We start from the raw sequence: 12179 nt of genomic DNA, 5'->3' as shown, positions 1-12179 counted from the left end.
AAATGTCCTAAAGGTATTATCTCTTTGGCTAAGGTTGATATTACAGTGTAAATCATAACCCATTTTCTTGTTTGGCTGGGGCCTTGATCAGCGTTGCTTGTTACCTCAAGAAAAAAACCAGAACAATTTAATACATACCTAAATGACAAATAAAATGAGAGGAGGCATGCAGAGATAAATGGATAGAATATTTAAAATTTTTTTTATTATCTGTTCTTGTACTCTCAGAATGGATGCTTCCGGCCAGCCTAAGCATCTCCATGGTCTTGAGTTGTCTGGTTGCCTAGGAGCATAGGCATCAGTGTGAGTATGGTCTAAGTAATTGTCTTGGTTTGGGTCCTTGTTAACGGATCCAAGAAGGCCAGCCAGGGCCCAGTGATAAACACGGCACTGTCCTGAACACTGTCGTTGATTGCAAAATTGAGAGTGATTAATGGGAGAGATAATCAATGTAGTAAATGATCCTGTAGATGGCTATTAGACATACGTAAAGATCTTGTTCTTAAGTTTTTGTGATTCAGAGGTACTTAATTACTAATGAAATGAGGAATTAATCAGTAAACGTATGTAGAAATTAATGGAGAAGAAAAGGGACAGTTCTGGACCAATGATGACAAAGGGTGGCGTATGAGTCATGGATGATGAATGTTCTGTGTCTGAAACTCTGAGGTCCAACGAGTAGGAAATCTAGTGCTCTCCTTCTGTCGGAAGTTATCCTGTGGACAGATGTTAGGAATATATATATTCCTAAGGACTACATATACCTGGGTTTTGATTTCGTACTCACAAATGATAGAATCCTAAACGAATACATAAATCAGTAAACATAAAAAAATGAAGCATTGTGAAACTGAAAAAAATGGTGAGGCAAGAAATACTATCAATATTCATTGAAATCACAGACGTCCATTAAGAATTAAATGGACCAACTGCCTTACCTCTGTGCAGGGAGCATACAGGCAGCGATTAGTAATAGTCACTTGGTTGTCACAGACCAGTCTCATGGGCGAGGTGGTTCATTTTGTTAAGAGGAAAATATGTAAATATTATGAAAAATTAATAAATAATTAAATGGCTGAGTCAATGAAATGTGAAAGCAATTCTAAATGCTAAAGCGGGGCTAAATGGAGAGAATGTCTCAATTTTTTAAAATAATCTCTTCTGCTTTGTACTCCTTAGAATGGATGCACTCGAGCTGATTCCCTGTGGTTGGCTTTATTGTTAGGATCACAGACACAGATGTGAGTAATAGTTACAGCGCTCTTCGTGTGAATGGTTATTTTTTTATAAAGAATATTCAGTGTTTGAATAAGATGTATTTTGTATAAACAAAGAAGGCCAACTGTGGCCCGATGGGAAATAGGCTGTTATATGAAACACTGAGAATAATTAAAATAGGAAACATATTGATGAGGTAAATGATTGTGTAGGCAGATGTAGGGTTATTTAGGGCCCTTCTTCTTTTTTTTTTTCTTTTTTAATTCAGAGTTACTTGTTTGATTTTTATCAGGGAATTGGTAAATTCAGAAACAAATATTGATGTAAGTTAGGGAAAAAAAGGCTCAAGCTTGGATCGATGATGATGGCTGGTGGCGTATGAATCATGCATCATGAATGATACGTGTCTGGAACTCTGAGGTCCAACAGAGAAAATGGAGTTTCCCGCCTCTCGGAAATGGCCCTATAGATAGATGTTATGAATGTAGAAGGACCACGTTCTTGGTCTTTTTGTTCGTGGATTTTGATTCTGTTATCATAATTGGATATGTTAAAATTATAAACAATAAAAATATAAATAAACATGGATAAATAAAACATTGTTCAATAATGAAGGTGTGTCATGACCTAAGTTCATCTATTAATATGTGTTAAAAACACTGAGCCGATTACGAAAGACGTGGCTCCAAAGTGTGACTTCTTTGGCTAATGATTATATAGTAAGTACACGTAATAATCACTGCTCGTGTTCTGGCTCAGTGACAAATTTGATACTCCTTGAGAGAACTCCGAAATAATAAATACCTAAATTAGTGACTGTTTAGAAGGTGAAATGGAAGAATTAATGGAGAGATAATGTCTCTCTCTCTCTCTCTCTTTTTTTTTATCTTCTCTGCTCTGTACTTCTCAGAGTGGCCACACCAAGCTGATGAAAGCATGTTCCATGATTAGAGCTCTATACGTAGGAGATGGAGATCGGTGTGAGTACCAAATTTTTATCTTATTTTGGTGGTTTGTTTAGGATGTTAGCTATAATACCAAGAAGTATTTAAATTGAATTAAAAAAGGCCAACCATGGCCCCGTGATAAGTATAGAGTTGACGTGAAACATTGTATTGATTAACTGGTATTTGATGAATGAAATCTATCTTCAAGGAGGCAATGATTCTATGGTCAGATGTTAGGGATGCTTAAGGGTCTTATTTTCAAGTGTTTTTGATTCATAGATGTTTGTTTTTATAGTCAGTGTTTTACTGATAAGTTGATCAGTAAGGAAATGTGGCAGTGAGTGAGGTATAAGGACCAGTGCTGGACCAATGATGACGGCTGGTGGCGTATGAGTCATGGACGATGAATACTACGTGTCGGGAACTCTGAGGTCCAACACTACAAGAATTCGAGTCTTTTTTCTCTCTTGGAAATGATCATAGTGATAGATATTGGTAACATACAAGGATCAAGTTCTTGGTCTTTGTGTTTATAGATTTTGATTCTTTGAGTATAAAAAAATGAAAGAATCAATAATCAAAGATAAATAAATACAAGTAAGTTAAGGGTTATAAATTATGAAAATTAATAAATACCTAAGTGGATGAGTAAATGACATGTGGAAAACAAAGCCAATGAAGATAAGGTTTAAATTTCTATTTTTTTTTTTTTAAATCACCTTCTGTGTTTTCCACGTCTCAGAATGGATGCACTACAGCTGATTTCAGGGTTCTTCCATGGTCACAAGACATCTGCTTACTCCATGTGTTTGGTGCATAGAAGGGTGAGTTTTGGTGGGTCTACACTCTGTGTTTGGAAAGTATGAAATATAATAAAAGAATGCCACCCATGGTTCATTGATAAATATGGAATTGATAATACATTGCATTACATTAAATAGTCCCTATATGAGATTTTGAGGGTGATTAATCAAGGGAGTCAAGGAGATATAATCGGACAGATAAGGGACTATGCAAGGGCTATTTTTTAGTTTTTTTTTCTTTTTTTTGCTTCATAGACATTTATTTTATTACGATCAGATAAATTGATGAGTTAATTAATAAACAAAGGTAGATGAGAGTGAGGCGGAAGGGCCAAGGGCAGACCAGTGGTGATGGCTGGTGTTGCATGAATCACGGTTGATGAATACATCTGGAACTCTGAGGTCCAGCATAAGAAGAAATCTAGTTTACCACTTCTGTTGGAAATGAACCCATAGACAGATTTAGAATTTCACAGAGATTTTGTTCTGGGCTCTTTGTGTTCCTGAATTTTGATTCTATTACAATAAGTGAGTCAATAAAAAACATGTAGTAAAGAAAGAGTGAGAGAGAAATAGTTCATGGGTGTTGCTTCTACATAAGAATGTTACACATAATTAAACAATGGCCAATATTTTTGTTCTGAGTTAGTGGCAAGTTCACTGTTTTTCTTAAGAAAAAGTAAAACACGTATTACCCTGAATTAATTTGTAGCTTAATTACTGAGTAATGAAATGTAGCACAAGGATCAATAGAGAATATGTCTCATTCATGTTATTATCTACTCTGTTTTCTGCTTTTCAGAATGTACACACCCAAGATGGTTTAAGTAGTATCCCTTGGCCAGTGATCTCTACATTTGCCTGTAGGAACATGGAAACCAATGTGAGTAACAGTCCATGTTTCTATCTCACTTTGGTTGGTTTCTTTTGGGCATTCTCTGTAAGACTTAAAAATAAGTATTCAGTAGAAGAGAAAAGACCAACCTGGAAATGTAGGAAACACGATGTTGATTAATCTACCTTTTTGACAGTGGGGATGATTAATGGGAGGTATTTCCATACGGCAGTGAATCTGAAGAAAAATGATAGGGACACTGAAGGCCCTTGTCCTTGGGCTTTTGTGATTCATAGATATTTATTTAATTGCCATAGTGAGTTGATGAATGGATCCTTAACAAAATGTATATGAGAATAAAGAGAAGGAGACCTGTGCATGGACCCGTGATGACCGCTGGTGGCGTATGAGTCCTTTGCGATGAATGCTACGTGTCTGGAAGTCTGAGGTCCAACACAACGATCCTGGGGGTCAACGTGAGGACTATACACGAATATGGGTCTAGTAATCATGGATTCATGAATTTCTGTGTTTTTCATATAAGTGAATGGGTCACTGATAGGACCGATGAATAACCAAACAAAACCAGGGACGAGGTCTTGCCAGCTACGGGTAGATAGGTGGTGAGGCAAGAGCTATTAGTATACACTAAAGAAACCAGTGCAGGTTAAGAGATAAATGGACCAAGGGTGTTGCCTCTTTTTCTAGGGATCGTAATACTACATTTATTTTTACGTTTATATACATGTATGAATTACGAGAATTAAGAAGGACCTTTATGATTGAGTCCATGGACTGAGGACAACAAGGGCCCGTTTAGGGAAGGCCTCATTTTTTTTTTTTCTTTTTTTATCACCTGCTCTGCTCTATACTCCTCGGAATGCGTGCACGACTCCAGCGCGCTCAAGCCTCCTCCGTGGTCACGCGCTCCGTTGTTGCCTCTCTGTGGAGTGAGCACAGAGACCGATGTGAGTAAGAGTTTCGTGTCTGCATCGGAGAGTTTATTCTCAGGTATTTCTGTATTCTGAGAAGTGGGGAATGTAATGACACCCACCCACCCGGAGAGAGAACGGTGGGACTGGTCTGCTGCGTTGTGTGTATTCGTCCATGTACGGAATGGCGATGGTTATTGATGGAGGAGACATGCCAGTGCGGCAGGTGACCCTGTAGGCAGATACAGAATATTCGCAGCTCTTCCTCGGGTTTTTGTGGATCGCAGGGTTTTAGGAATTAATGTTGGTGAATTCTTGGTCAGTAAAGTTAGAGGAGTATGAAGAGAAAAGAGGCCCAGGTTTGGACCGATGATGACAGCTGGTGGCGTATGAGTCACGGATGATGAATGTTACGTGTCTGAAACTCTGAGGTCCAACAAAAAAAGAAAGCGGATTCGTGGCCTCTGTTGGACATGCTGTTACAGACAAATATTAGGAACGTTAAGGAATGATTTTCTTATTTCGCGTTTATGAGCTTTGATTTTACTGTAAAATAATAGCCCGAGGAGACTGTCAGCGTACAAGCACAAATAAGACAAAGAGAGTGAACCGTGTTTGCTCCTAGTTTATGTGGCGAGGTGATGAAAGCTGGTAGCGTATGTTGAAAATGCTGCAGGTCATTACGAAATGTCAGCGGGTCACATTTTTCTGCTTTGGCTGAAAATGAGACATAGAAAGTGCATGGACAGCCAAAGTTCTTATTTTAAGTTTGTGTTAGGTTTGCTGTTATTTTATTTTGGGAAAAATGATAGATATCCCAATTCACTGTATTTCCAAATGAACTGAGGATGGAACGTGTGGTTCAGTGGTCTCTCAGCCTGTTCCTGTCCGTTCTGCTTTGTGTTCCTCAGGATGGATACGCCTGAACTGCCGTAGGCGGTTGGCTGTGATCACGTGCTTGCGGGTGCCCGTGTGTGTAGGAGCACGGAGACCACCGTGAGTGACAGATTCTTCCCCTGGTTCCGATGCTTTGTATGGGATATTTGGTGTCATATTAAAAATTCAAGGAATTCCAAACATAGCTCAATGGTAGATACAGAGTTAACATGAAACATTAACGGTAACTGGTCAGTATGTTCCCAGTGAGTTGAGTGAGTATATTCAGTGAGGCAAAACGTTCTATAGACAGTTGTTAAGGCTACTTAAGGATCTTGTCCTTGAGTTTTGTGAGTCACAGATTACTTTGTAAATGACTTGATAAATTGATGGTAAACACATGTAAAAATACAGAAGAGGAGATGGGATTGTGGACCAATGATGACAGCTGGTGGCGTATGAGTCATATACGATGAATGCTACGTGTCTGGAAGTCTGAGGTCCATCTGACACAAAGGTGTCTAGTCTAATCCCTCTGTTCAACGTGCTCCTGCAGACAGAGGCCAGGGATATACCAGGACCTTGTTCTCACTCTTTGTGATCATGAATTTTGAGAAATATTATCGAAGTATCAGTGGAAGAATAAACAGACATGTAAACGAATAAAGAGGAGAGGGTTAAGTATTGTTCATAACTGAGATGTGTAGTAAGGGGAAGTGATGTAGTTAGAAAGGATCATAAGTGGGTCAAGTGCATTTTACGTCTTTGGCTAAGCATGATATAGGCAGGGCTCAGTGATAGTTGCATAGTCACGGGAGTAAAGGGTACAGCGCATGGACGGGGATGATGTAAGAGCGTCCTGAGCACAGCCCGATGTATAGCAATGAGCCAGTTGTAGTTTTTAGGTCAGTCTCAAATTTGAGGTGGTTCCTTTTATTAGGAGAATGAAGATTAATGAATTCCTAAATAACAGAATGAATGAAATGTGGAAAAAGAAGGATTGATTCTGATGAGGTCTCTGATTTTCTTTTTTATACCATGCTTTGCTTTCTGTTCCCCCAGAAGGACATCCTCAGGCTGGTTGAAGAATTCTTTCTTGGTCACAATCTCTCTGGTTGCATCTGTGTTTCAGGTGTTAAGAGAGACCAGTGTGAGTAATAAATCTCATGTTTTCATTTGACAGGTTATAAAAAAAAGAGGTGTTTACTGTGTTATTAATGGTGTGGCTATAATTCGAAAGGCCGATCATGGCCAGTGATAAATAAGGGAGAATTACCAAACGTTACGTTTATTAATGCATTTATGATAGATTAAGAAGGATTAATGAAAACGATTCTATCAATGTGATAAATGATTCTAGGGACAGATGTAGAATATTCAAGGTTCTTGCTCAGTTTTGTGTGAATCATCGCGTTTTTAAAATTAATATTAGTGAATTAAGGGATTAATGAAATAATATGCAGAAAATGAAGAAAAAGGGCTGAAATATGGACCAATGATGACGGCTGGTGGCGTAGGAGTCATGGATGATGAATGCTACGTGTCTGGAACTCTGAGGTCCAATGCGAAAGGAAATATGTAATCTGTGGCCTATCTCAGATTATTATATAGACTGAATTTAACATTGTAAAGGGGCCATTTTCTTGCATTGTTTTCTTGAATTTTGATTCTTTTGTTATTAGTGGATCGATTTAAGAATCACTGTACAAATCTAAAAAGTAAAAATGAAGAGAATGAAGCATATGCACTTTTTCTATTATTATTTTTATTAACATAATGTATTATTTACATTACATGTAATAGGGGTACAGGTCTGTGAATCATCAGTCCTACATAATTCACAGCACTCACCATAGCACATGCCCTCCCCAGTGCCCATCCCCCAGACACCCCATCCTTTCCTCCCATCCCCCTCCCCTCCAGCAATACTCAGTTTGTTTCCTGAGATTAAGACTCTCTTATGGTTTGTTTCCCTCTCTGGTTTCGTCTTGTTTCATTTTTTCCCTCCCTTCCCTTATGGTCCTCTGCCTTGTTTCTCAAATTCCTCATACCAGAGAGATCATAGGATAATTGTCTTTCTCTGATTGACTGACTTCGCTCAGCATAATACCTTCCAGTTCCATCTAAGTCATTGCAAATGGCACGATTTCATTTTTGATGGCTGCGTAATATTCCATTGTCGATACGTACCACATCTTTATCTATTCATCTCTTGATGGACTCTTTCCTTAGATGGCCTATTGTGAATAAAGTATATGCACTCTTACTATTAATATACATGATGAGGCAATGAAAAACATTCAGAGGTATTGAATATACAAATTCCATTAAGAAAAATAAATGTTTCATGTGCGTTACCGCTTCAGTGCATAGTAATAGTGAACTTCTTATTCTGGGTCATTAGCAAGTATGATATTAATGCATTTTTTAAATAGAAAATTAAACATGGTAGCAAATTAATATATTTCAAAATGACTGACTCCATGTAAAGTGGAATGTGTAGGACGCGGGAGATAATGTTTCAGTCTTGTTCTCTTCTGCTTCTTCTGCTTTGTGCTTCTCAGAAGGAAGACACTTGAACCAGTGTAAGCGTCCCCCAGCTTCAGTCACTGCCAGCAAGCCTCTCTCTGTGGGAGCATGGAGTCCAACGTGCGTAATAATCAAAGTTCTTGTCTTGGTTTGGAGGGTTTGTTTAGGGTATCATTGTAATTATTCAGAAAGTATTCAACATAAGAAAAAAGACCAACCATGGTCCAATGATTAAATTGGAACTGGATGAAACATCATGTTGACCCAACCTACCTTTACCACAAAGAAGACGGTTAATGAAGAAGTTTGTTTAATCAGGCAATGATTCTAAAGAAAAATGACAGGGATACTGAAGGCTTTTGTCCTTGCATTTTTGCGATACATAAATATTTATTTAATTACTCTTAGTCGATAGGTGAATTAATGGAAGAGTAGAAAGGAAAAGAGGGCCCGTCCTGGACCAGTGATGACAGCTGGTGGCGTATGAGTCCTATGCGATGAATGCTACGTGTCTGGAAGTCTGAGGTCCACAATGATTCTGGGAGTTGATGCGAGTACGATATAGGACAGTGTTCTTGTTGTTTGGGATTATGGATTTCTATATTATTAACATACACGGATCAATGATAGAACCAGTAAACCCCCCTATAAACAAATAAAAAAAAGGACAAAGGCTTATCAACTCTGAATATATTTGGTGAGGCAAGAAATCCTTTTGATCTAAGCTAAAGAAGCAGATGCAGGTTGTGAAATTAATGGACCAAAAGTGTTCTCTCTTTTTGTAAGACGCTGACCCTGATAAGCAATATCCAATTTTGTAAGCCTGGGTCGTTCTGGAGATGAGGTTGTTAATTTTATAATATGTATGTTGATATTTTCATATGTACATGTGTTGGGAAAAATTAATTAGCACCATTTAGCTGGAAAAATGAAATGAGGAAAACAGGGTATAACAGGGAAGAAGTTTCAGTTTTTAATTATCTGCTCTGTGTTAACACTCCTCAGAATCAACGCACTCCCGCTGATGTAAGCATTTTCCATGGTCAGGAGGTCTGTGATTTCCCGTGTGTTCTAAGCCTAGAGATGAATGTGAGTACATTTTAAAGTTCTTGTATATGGTTAAAAGTCTTTTGAAAAGGTATCCACTCTATTGTTGAAAGTGTGAAATACAATTGAAAACCCTTAACACAGGAACCTTGAAATGTGGGATAAGGTATGGATGATCCCAGGTGTAAGAATCTAATAATGTGGCAGGTGGTCCTGTAGGTAGAGGCAGAATATTTATTGATCTCATTTTTGGATTTCTGTGAATCACAGGATTTTAAAAATTAAGATTAGTCAATTATGGAATCAGTGAAGGAAGAAAAAGAGGCCCAGATTTGGACCAGTGATGACGATCGGTGGCGTATGAGTCACGGATGATGAATGTTACGTGTCTGAAACTCTGAGGTCCAACCAAAGAAAAAAGAAATACAGTCTGTTGCTTCTCTTGGAAGTGGTCTGATGGACCGGTGTTAGGGCAAGGACAAGGACCATGTCCTTGGTTCAATTTCACGAGTTTTGATTCTACTGGAACAAACAGCTCAATGAAGAATCAGTGCACGTGTGATAAGATTAAGGGAGTGAAGCATGTCTGTTCGTAATACAATTTATTAACATTTATTGAAAATACTGGAGTTTATTAAGAAATATAAATGGGTTCAAGTTGGGGGTATAGACCGTAAATAACAGCCAATATTCTTATTCTTGGTCTGTGTCAAGTTCGATATTGCTTGTTCAGGGAAAATTAATAATGACCCCGATGTGCTGTATTCCTGCGTGACAGACAAAACGAAGGTAAAATCCGTGCAGCTACAGAGTGTCTCTCTGTCCTGTTGCCATGTGTCCTGCTCTGTGCTCCTCAGAACGGATGAACTCCGGCAGCTGGAAGCCCTTGCATGATTACAAGCTGTCTGTCTGTCTGTCTGGAGCATAGAGACCAGTGTGAGTAGTAGTCAACGTGTTTGTCTGCTTTGGCTAGTGCTTTATTTAAGATCTTCACTATATCGTTAAGAAGTATGAAGAATAATCACGTCAGGGCAGCTGTAGCCCAGTGACAACTGTGGAATTGGTCATATTGACTAAAGGGTTGATCGTGTCGATTAATGCATTTACTAAAACGTTACAGTTAACGAGAGTGATGCACGGATGTAAGAACGAGCCTAAGGACAGAAAAGAGATCTCAAGGCTCTTTTTGCACTTTTGTGAATAATAACATCTTAGAATTATTATTAGTGAATTAATGAATTAGTCAATCAACAATGTAGCACTGAATGGAGAAAAAGAGGGACAGTACTGGCTCGGTGATGACTGCTGGTGACATTATGAGTCGTGTATGACGAACACGTGTCTGGCAGTCTAGGCGACTGTCCTGTGTGACGTGATCTCATAGACAGATACCCTGAGTATAGAAAGATCCCGTTTTGGGTTCATGTTCATGCGTGCGATATTTTTATGATTGGGTCAATGAGATGATCAACAAACAGTCTCTAAATAAGCATAAAGGTCATACAGCATTGTCCAGTTACAAAAATAAGTAGTGAGACAAGAAATACTATTAATGTGTATTAAAAACACACTCCTGTCCATTAAGAAATAAATGATACAAACAAAGGTGTTGCCTCCCTGGCAAAGGACTGGGTAGTCATGGTAGGGTAACATGGGAGCGTTAAGTAGAACAAACAGTGTTCATATTCTATGTCAATGGCAAGGCCATTATTGTTCACTTATTAGGAGACACTTAATAAACAGTACCCCTAATTACACATTCTCTACATGACTGACGAGATGAGAGGTGGGTTGCAAGGCCAGTGGAGAGAAGGTCTAAAGCTTTTTGTTTTCATCTGTTCTTCTCTGTATGCCAAAAATGGACTGATTCAAGCATTCTTCCGTGGTCGCAAGATCTGTGGCTGTGTCTGTGTGTTGGAGAATGGAGATCCATGTGACTAATGGTCAGTGTTCTTGTCTCAGTTTTTGGGGTGGTTTGTTTAAGGGTTCTCATTGTTTCGTTAAAAAAATGGGAAATGCCAACCACGGCCCCCAACTGCAAATAAGATGAGACATTGTGTTTATTAATTCATAGACAAAACACTGAGGTCGGTTAATGAAAGAAATGAATTGCTGGGGGAGATGATTCTGTGGGCAGATGTTTCACATTAGTCCCTGCCAACCACACGCTAATGGTAAAGTAAAAGGTTAAAATGAACATGTTGGTTAATTCATACATTCGACACTGAGGTCAGTTAGCAAAATAGATGTAGACTCTTTGCCGTGTAGAAAATGATGTTATGTACAGATGATAGGGATATTAAAGTCACTTTTCAAAACCTCATGGACATTTTTTTTATTATTAGTGGATTAATGAGCAGAATTATGGTTCAGTAAAGAAAAAGGGCAAAATCTGAACCAATACTGATGACTAACAGTATAAAAGGCAAGGGTGAATCAGGCTTCTCAACACCTTTGTGATCCAGTGCAGAAAGAAGTCTAGTCTCCTGCTTCTGTTACAAGTGGTCCTATAAGCCGTTGTTAGAGCTGTCCCAGAATTTTATTCATGGGCTTTTGATTTCACAGATACTGATTGCTTATTAAAAGTTAAGCAGTGCAATCACAACTAAAAAAAGTATGGGTAAATGAAGGGAAAATGGGTCCAAACGTGCAATAACTATAGTGCATGACATGAATGACATGCATATCATGACAGATTCATTTCAAAGAAATGGAGGTCCATTAAGAATCTGTTAAGGTGTTTCTACCTCATCCGAAGGGCCGTAGGGACAGATGTATGTAGTTGTTGATATTCCTGTTCTGTGCTGCCTCTGGGTCACAGGTGTTTTTGTTTTTTTCAGTTGAGAAATAGGGGGCAAAAAAAGGTTCACATAACGTAATCAACTACCTGTGTTAAAGAAGGTCAAGCATGAACCAGTGACAAAACCAAATCATGTAACAAGTTATGACAAATCTGGTCGGTTTCACTGTGTTCTCTTGGTAATCGTTCCGC

At 38.5% G+C, this 12179-nt stretch overlaps 1 long non-coding RNA gene across 10 annotated transcripts in view; it reads left to right on the top strand.

The window, feature by feature from the left end:
- The window catches only part of LOC309868140, a 32533-nt gene that overhangs the window by 16744 nt on the left and 3610 nt on the right, over positions 1–12179 (top strand). For 5 of the 10 annotated variants that reach the window (XR_014313497.1, XR_014313498.1, XR_014313499.1 and 2 more), the window contains 12 exons: positions 229–303; positions 1180–1241; positions 2129–2198; positions 2908–2989; positions 3771–3851; positions 4702–4771; positions 5647–5731; positions 6674–6761; positions 8176–8260; positions 9146–9229; positions 10045–10123; positions 11061–11130. This is a non-coding gene — a long non-coding RNA (uncharacterized lncRNA). Of the gene's footprint in view, positions 1–228; positions 304–1179; positions 1242–2128; positions 2199–2907; positions 2990–3770; positions 3852–4701; positions 4772–5646; positions 5732–6673; positions 6762–7074; positions 7190–8175; positions 8261–9145; positions 9230–10044; positions 10124–11060; positions 11131–12179 lie in introns of all 10 variants that reach the window. The other 5 variants (XR_014313502.1, XR_014313504.1, XR_014313501.1 and 2 more) reach the window with 5 other exon arrangements.

This window comes from Mustela nivalis (assembly GCF_964662115.1).
Source record: "Mustela nivalis genome assembly, chromosome: 6".
NCBI classification, from domain to species: domain Eukaryota; kingdom Metazoa; phylum Chordata; class Mammalia; order Carnivora; family Mustelidae; genus Mustela; species Mustela nivalis.
This window is presented reverse-complemented; position numbering and strand designations above follow the sequence as displayed.